At 55.3% G+C, this 8,024-nt stretch overlaps 1 long non-coding RNA gene across 1 annotated transcript; it reads left to right on the top strand.

Moving 5' to 3' along the window:
* Positions 1-203: 203 nt before the first annotated feature.
* On the top strand, positions 204-5,512 carry LOC306653006. Its single transcript, XR_013761610.1, has 3 exons — positions 204-544; positions 1,841-5,166; positions 5,370-5,512. It is a non-coding gene; the product is annotated as an uncharacterized lncRNA (long non-coding RNA).
* The last annotated feature ends 2,512 nt before the right edge of the window (positions 5,513-8,024 follow it).

Genomic DNA, 8,024 nt, shown 5'->3' with positions numbered 1-8,024 from the left:
GGGGACTGAAGAGTGGGGCCCACTGACTGTCCCCGCCGGGCGGCCCCGCGCCCCTCCCACGCGCAGCCGCCGGGCGGGGTCGCAAACCAGCGCCGGTAGATTCCAGCGCGGCGGTGGGACAAGCCCGCGCCTGCGTGGGGGCGGAGCGAGCAGGTGGGGACCGCGACCCCGGCACACCCCCTCAGTGGGCTGGGCTCCGCCGGGCGAGGCCATCCGCGGACCGAAGGTGGAGGGCTCGGGGCTGGCGGCGGCGGCAGAATGCGCCTTTGTGCGCGGCCCCCGAGCGTGTCGCGGCCGGCCCTGCGCCCTGCGCATACCTGGCGAGACCGGGGCGCTGCGGCCTGGAGAGCAAGGGTCCCTTCCCGAGGCGTGGACGCTGTCCCGAGCCCCTGTGACGGCTGCGACCACCGGCCTGCCGGGGTGGGACGGCAGGGCCCCAGAGGGTTACTTGGCTAGCCTGGGGCTGGGGGCGAGTCCCCAGGGAGTCGACTGCCGCTGTCAGTGGCCCGGCAGGCAACGGACCGAGATCACTGTTGAGCCCGCAGTGAGTGGCGAAGCTTCCCCACCAGGCCTAGAAAGGGCTCGTGTGTGTTCCTGGCCCTTCCTCCTGGCCCTCCAGTCAATCAACAAACACAAGTCCCTGGAATGCGTGCGGACAAGATACCGGCCCTTTGCGCCCTTGAGGGGCTTGATCCCTAGCCCAGGTTCACTTCCAGCAGGGCCACTCGTATTGGCAGAGCCTCCTGACTCCCAAAAGGGCAGCGCAGCTCCCTTGCTGACCCCTCTGCACCCCAAACCCAGGTCTGGCACAGGACAGGCCAACGCTCCTTAGGGGACCTAATAACTGGAGGTACAGGTGGGGGGCATGTGCATAGTGGGGCACAGGGGAGGAAGAAGTAGGAAGTGAGCGTGTGTTGGGGAGTAGAGTGTGTTGGGGAGGGGCTCTGGGTTGAGTCCTCAGCAGGTCCGCATGCCAGGCAGAGGGTGCCAGGAAGCAAAGGTGAGAAATGCTTGGTGAGAACCTCACCAGGAAGAGAAGGCTGGAGGGAGAGGCTCCTGGACTCCAGCATGGTCAGGAGGGCAGTGGGGAGCCATGGAAGGTGTCTGAGCAGGGGAGCAGCAGGGTCAAGATTGAGTTGGGGAAATATCATCACAGCAGACAGTGAGAGCATGCTTTACGGTCTGTAATCATCTTAAGAGTGGACCTATAGCTACTTCATAAGTCCCCTGTTGTTGATATTGAAGTGCTTTCCAGGTTTCTGCTTAGAAATAATTCTGGATGAGAATCACATCTATTCCTTGCACATTGACCCAGTAAAACCATTTCTTAGAGTAAGGAGTTTTTTGTTTTGTTTTTTCTTGGTATTGGGGACTGAACCCAGGGCATTCTACCACTGAGCTGCATCTTCAGGTCTTCTTATTTTATTTTGAGACAGGGTCTTGCTAAGTTGTCCAGGCTGGCTGTGAACTCAATCTGCAGTTTCCCAGGTTACTGGGATTGCAAGTGTGGGCCACTGCACCTGGCTGGAGCAAGGACACTTGATGCATGTCCTCAGGAGCTGACCAAAGAAGTTGAGCCCACTTCACACCCCACCAGCGGACAGTCACAGATACCAGCTGACTAATCTGGTTATGCTGACTGACTTTGAAAACGGTGCTTAACTTTAAAAATTTACTGGAAAACACAGAGCGCGAACGTCTGCCAGGCACCTCTGAGCGCAAACACCTGCTTTGGACCTCTCCCGCGATTGGCCCAGAGCCCCAGGAGGCTCCGATGAGTGGTCCATGTCCCTGCTGAGCGTGGAGCCCCTTGCCTGGCCCCTGCTGGTCTCACCCACAGAGAGGCCAGATGCCATGCCAGACCCCTGGAGTCGGCACACCCTGTCTGTGCTGGGAGGTGACGCCTCGGTGGCTATAGGGGCTGCCTACTGCTGATGGCCTGAGAGGGAAAGGTCCCGGCCCTATATTCCCGCTTGCTGGAGAGCTGCTGTGTAGACGTCCTTTGGTTTTCCATGCGGAAACTTGGTCAGAGGCTGCTGGCCTTCTGCCCGGGGCTGCGGCTGCAGGTCCTAACTAACTCCCACTGCACGGAGGCTGCCCACCACCTGCCGCCGCACCTGCTCCCCACCATGCTGGGAGTTTGCCCCGTGGGGTCCCTGCGTGTGCAGTCAGTTCTGCCAGCTTTCCTTTTGTGGCTTCTTCCTCTGGTTCCCTTGTGACCTCTCTTTTGGTGCTAAGTTTCCAGAGTGCCTTCCTGCCAGAAGCTTGGTACACCCCTGACTTTCATATTCGCACCTTCCATGAACTCAAACAGACCTTGAGCCCTTTAACCAACCCACCTGTGGTCCAATGGAAGGAAGGTGCAGGTGTGAGCCCCGGCCCTGGCCCCGTGTGCCAGTCCTTCTGGATCAGGATAAAAAGCCTCCACCATAGAGCAGCACAAGGGCTTGTCTGGACAGCAGGTGCCACCCAGGACTGTGTCCGTGTCACCTTCCAGAGGCAGACCCAGGGGTCCTGGAGCTCCTGCACCGACCCCAGCTCCCCTTGGCCTGCCGTGACCCTGCTCCCCCAGGCCCGGTCTGTGTCCTCGCAGCCACGTGGGGTCTGCCTGCCTCCGGTGCTACCTGAGCTTCAGGCTGTCCCCCTCACCTCTCTACCCTGCACGGTCTTCCTCTCCCCACCGCCTCTTGCCTCTCCCATGCTGCATCTCTCCTCCTGGGTCTCCTCATGGATGCCCCAGCTCTGGCCTCCCTCCCAGTGCTGGGGCCTCCCACACCTCTGTTCCCAGTCCTGACTCCTAAGCACCAATGAGGGTCTCCAGTTGGCCTCCAGGCCCTTCGCCAGCGGCACCCCAAGGCCCTCATCTTTCCACAACCCCTCCGTCAAGGCACTCTACCCCCGAGCCCAAGCCGGGGGATGCTGCTTCCTCTCTCCACCATCACACCCACCTCCTAGACGGCTGTCCACCTAGCACCCAGTCGTGGTCCCCGCTGTCCACACCCTCTGCATTCCAGCTGCCAAGGAAGTCTCTCCTCTGTTTAGAGGCCACCGTAGGCCCCCAGTACCCAAGGACCAGTGCCCGCTCCTCCTGGGCCACAGCCTCACTGGACCCTTGCTCCACCCCAGCTGCCCTCTCTGCCTGGCCCCTCAGTGGCAGGCCTGGTGCTGGAAGTCAGCTCTCTGCACTGCACGCTGTCCCCCCTGCCCCTCCTCTAAGAGCCCCAGGCCCTATGTCCCTGTGACATGCTCTTGGCATGTTGTCCCAGCCCCATGCCCTCCTCTCCGCCCCCTGACCTGAGTGCGCAGGCACCAGCTGAGAGCCTTTGCCTCTGCCTGCCCTGGCTCCATCCCAGACCCTCACCATCTTCATCTTCCAACCCAAACCATGGCAGAAAGAGCCCTCAGGAAGGGCCTGCAGAATGAGAGCTGGGCACGGGCAGGGACAGGGCCTGTGGAAGGGACATAGCACACCAGGGAGGTTAAGCAACTGGCTTGATGTCACACAGCACATGCAGAGCCAAGTGGTGAGTGGATGGGAGGACCCCTGGACCTGTTCCCTCCACACCTCCCATCTCCTGGCTCAGCAAAGGGCTGGCTCTTCACTCCCTGCCTGGCCCCCTCCTCCACACACGCAGGCACACACACAGGAACCAAGCAGTTCAGCTTAGCCAGGCAGCTGGCATGCTCCAGCATGCCCCAGCATTCCCACTTGATGGACTGGGAAGAACCTAGGCAAAGCTGGTCACCACTCAATGTTTTAGGTGCTCAGGCCACGGAGGGCTGAGCAGAGAACACCAGCGTAGGCCTGTGACCAAGCATGAGAGACAGAGGGTCCAGGGTGTCCTGTCCTCTAAGCCACACGGTTCAGCATGGAAGGACATCCTGGGGGAATGCCGGGCCTCCACACCTCAGATAGGCAGGGCCTAGGCCCAACTTGTGGGGTGCTAGGGGCCAGGGCAGCTCACTCCAGCGGGACCAGCTGGGGTCAAAGGCTGACCCAGAGGGGCTGGAGGCTGATGCCCTGCTACTCAGTGCCTCTTCTCGGCCTCCAAAGCCACAGGAATCTGGGCAGCAGAACCCAGCATGCATGGCCAAGGTAACCCTGGCCCAGAGTGCACCAGCAGTGCCGCCCCAGCCTGGCCCCCGGCCAGCAGCAGGCAGAAGCTGCTGTCTAGTGCCGCCTCCTGTTGAGGCTTGTAGAGAGATCTCTGGTTGTTTGTTTTGCTTTCTCCCATTGAGGACTTGTGGATTCCATACTCAATTTCCAAATATTTTATGATTTTTGCTCTGTTTGAAAATAGCATCTCTTCCCATTATATATTTAGTGGCTTAAAATAATGTCATTGGCTTTTTTTATTGGGCAACCTTGCTGACTTCTGATTAGTGCTAATTATTGATTGATCTGTTGATTATTTGGATATTTCAGTGTAAGTCATCACCTTACCTAAAAAGGAATGACAATACAGTTGTATCCCCCTTCCTCTACTGAACTCCTGATTTCTTTTTCTTGTCTTGTTGCATTGGCCAGGATGATGCTGAACAGTGAGCGTGAGCATTTTCCAACTTAACGCGAACCCTGACAGTGTCCCTGTCATTGTGACAATGACCACGAGTATACAGGAAATAGACCTCATTCAGTTGGAAAACTCCATTTGGTTTGCATTCTCTATTTTTTAAGCCATCAGCATAGATTAAACTTCACCAATACTTCATCCTGCATCAATGTAATGATTATGTTACTTTTCTTCTTGAACCCAGTTTCTTTCTTTTTTCAAAAATATTTTTTAGTTGTCAATAGACCTTTATTTTATTCATTTATATGTGGTGCTGAGAATCCAACCCAGTGCCTCACTAGGCAAGTGCTCAACCACTGAGCCACAACCCCAGTCCCGCCCCAGTGAGCTTCTGTATTAAAATTTCTGATTAAAATTCTCCTGGTGTTCCTGAGATAGATTTATGTGACCTTAGTACTCTGTTGGGTTTTGGGTAGCTACCACTTTAAGATCGTTTAATTCATGCTCATCAATAAAGCTGGCTTACAATTCACCAGCTTCCCTCCCCGGCTCGGAGGGAGCTGTGAGCGGTGGTCAGACGCTTTCCTCCCAGGTACTTCTCTTTCAGGAATGACTCATCTCTCCTATGGATCATCTGTCCTCAGAGGGCTTGGTAAGTGCCGCCTGGAACTCCTGATGGGCTGGGGCTTTGGGAGGCGCGGCGAGTGTGCTGAGAGGATCTGGTTTCTACTCTGACTTTTCATATGATCAGACTCTCCTGGTTTTGCTTCTTGTCTCAGTTTCCTCTTAGTTTTCTGAGAGTCTGTGCATTTTGTCTGGATTTTCAAATGTTTCCGTTCACACTTTATGTTTTAGAACCATCGGCACCTCTGTCACGCAGGCTGGACGGGCCGCAGGAGGACGGTCTTGCTTCTCCGGACCTTGACTGTCCTCAGATGGACTCTAGAAGGCTCCTCACCCGCTACGCAGCCATCTGCCAGGTTGCACGCCGGCCCTGGACCTGCCCTCGGGAAGGCTGCTGCCCTGGGTCTTCCTCTTCCTTCCATCACGTTTCTTTTGACTTTTCTTTGATCTCTTTTTGATTAGCGTGCCTTCGTCCTCAGCAGCCGTCGGGGCCCCCTCTTGCGGCCCGGGGCTGTGCATAGCGGGACTCCGCCCCGCCGCTAGGGCGCGCTCTGACCGGCGCGCTGCTTTCCTGGGGTGGCGGTGCGCACCCGCTGGCTGCTGGATGCGTTGGTGGTGACAGCAGTGGTTCTCCATTTGCAAGTGCCACGCTCAGAGCCCAGAAGAGACTCCCCACGCGAGCCTCAGGCACGGCGCTGCGTGCTGCAGCTGGTGCCCCAGCTCCTGCCGCTGCTTCTGGAGGCAGGGCCTTCACCTGTGCCGCACTGTGGCGCCGCTGCCCGTTGCTTGGGCAGGATGGAAAGAACTTGGTATACACTTTACAAAACAAACAAAAACCTCCCACCGGGCTGGGGTCGTGGCTGGCAAGGGTGAGGCCCTGGGTTCGTTCTCAGCGGGCCGCACAAGGAAATACATAAGGCTCATCAACAACTAATGAAAGTGTTTTTTAAAAAACCTCCTACGGTTAATGCTCTCAGGCGGTGGCGTTTCCTTTCCCTTTGTCCTAGGTTTTATCCTCTCTCTTTTCTTGTCAGGCTGGAAATAAACTTTTCAGACAATCAGCTTGAATTTTCTTCAGGATTCCTATTTTTACCTTTTGTCCTCGGCTTTCCCCTGTTTTATTATTTTCCTCCTGTGTTTCTATTAACTCTATGCTGTCTCTGCTGCTCCTTGCCTTGGTCTATTTGTTTTCAGTTTTTCTTATTTTCAGATAAACATACACATTCAAAGCTACCTAATTGTCACCAATGCTGTTTTGACAAATCCCACGCATTTTAGAAGGCAGGGACTTCCTTAGGACTAAATGCTGTATTTTGTAATTCACCCTATAAATTCCCCTTTAAAGGTTATTTGGTACTTTTTTATACATAAAAACAAGTTTCTGAATGTGGCATTTAAAAAACCCTGCTTCTGTCCTAATTTCTTTCTTGATTTTTCTATTTTTTAGTTTGTTTTAGTTAGACATGATAGTAGAATGCACTTGGATACATCATATATAAAGGAGTATAATTTCTCGTTCTTCTGGTTCGACGTGGTGTAGAATCCCACCGGTCGTATAGTTACGTTTGTACGCAGGTAATAACGTCGGGTTCATCCTACTATCCTTCCCACGCCCATATCCCCTCCTCTGTCTTCCCTGCCCTCTACCTAATCTAAAGTAACTCTATTCTTCTCCGGCACCCGCTCCATTGTGAATTAGTGTCCGCAAATCAGAGAAAACATTTGGTCTTTGGTTCTTTGGGTTTGGCTTATTTCACTTAGCATGATCTTCTCCAGCTCCATCCATTTACCTGCGAATGCCAGAATTTCATTCTTCTTTACGGCTGAGTAATTTTCTACTTTATTTACTTGTACATAACAGACTCTATTCTATTAAATTCACAATATAGAATAAAGTAGCGCCTCCCCACCGCGGGCAGCCGGGAGAGCAGTGCCCTCGGTGTCCTTCCGCGGCCTCCACAGCGTGGCACACGCAGCCGAGCGGCTCGGCGCCATGCGTCCCGGCTGTCTCGCCCCTTGGCTGGGATCCGTCTAACTCTCCTGACGCGTGGCACCCAGCCAGCATGGCACCCCTTGGCTTGCAGCTGTGCTGCCTGGAGTTTTGCGGAGGAGGCCGTTCTCCTGCAGGGAGGAGGCCGCGAGGCTGCAGGACAATGCCAACCTGCTTCGGAATGGAACAGCCTGTGCAGCGGCTGAGGCAGGGCCACGCCACCTCCTCACGGGCCAGCAGGGGCGAGAGGCCTGCTTGTTAACGTCGCGTTCTGCGGGGGGTTTCTTCTACTCAAAGCCGAGACATTGCTAACGTGCAGGCCACACACCCTCCTTTTACACGGGTCAGGCACTGACCACTGACCACTGGGCTCCCGCAGGGTCCAAGGCTGTCTGCAGCTAATGACGGTGCAGTCCCTGATGGTAGTGTGGCATGATGTATGTGGCCAGCCCTGCTGGCCCTTTGGGACCATCCCCTCTGGGCAGTGCAGACCGGAAGCACAGGGGAGGAGAAATTCCTGGAGCAGGAGCCGGATTGCGCTGTCCTGAGATGGCCCAACTGGCTTCTGCGCCTCCGTGTGGGGCCTCCGCGCCAGGTTTCCCCTGGGATTTGTGACTCTGGGTGCTGTGCTAAATGGCCTCTTTCTGGTCATTCCTGCTAACAAATTGACTTTTTGTGTAGATGCCGATGGTTATGCTGCTTCCGTCCCAGCAAGAATTCAGATGTGTCTGTGATAGAAGTTAAGCCGATCCTCTTGGACTTGTAGGGATTTGATGGTATCATCTGAAAACGTGATCTTGCATTTCTTCCTGTTCTCAGTGCCTCCTTTCTCTCCCTTCTCCAGTTGCATGAATATTAAGTGACAGTATGGTAGAAGACACTCTCCTGGCTTTCAC

This window comes from Sciurus vulgaris, assembly GCF_902686455.1.
Source record: "Sciurus vulgaris genome assembly, chromosome: 2".
Taxonomy (NCBI): Eukaryota; Metazoa; Chordata; class Mammalia; order Rodentia; family Sciuridae; genus Sciurus; species Sciurus vulgaris.
The sequence above is the reverse complement of the archived record's forward strand: the minus strand, read 5'-3'. Positions and strand labels throughout refer to the sequence as shown.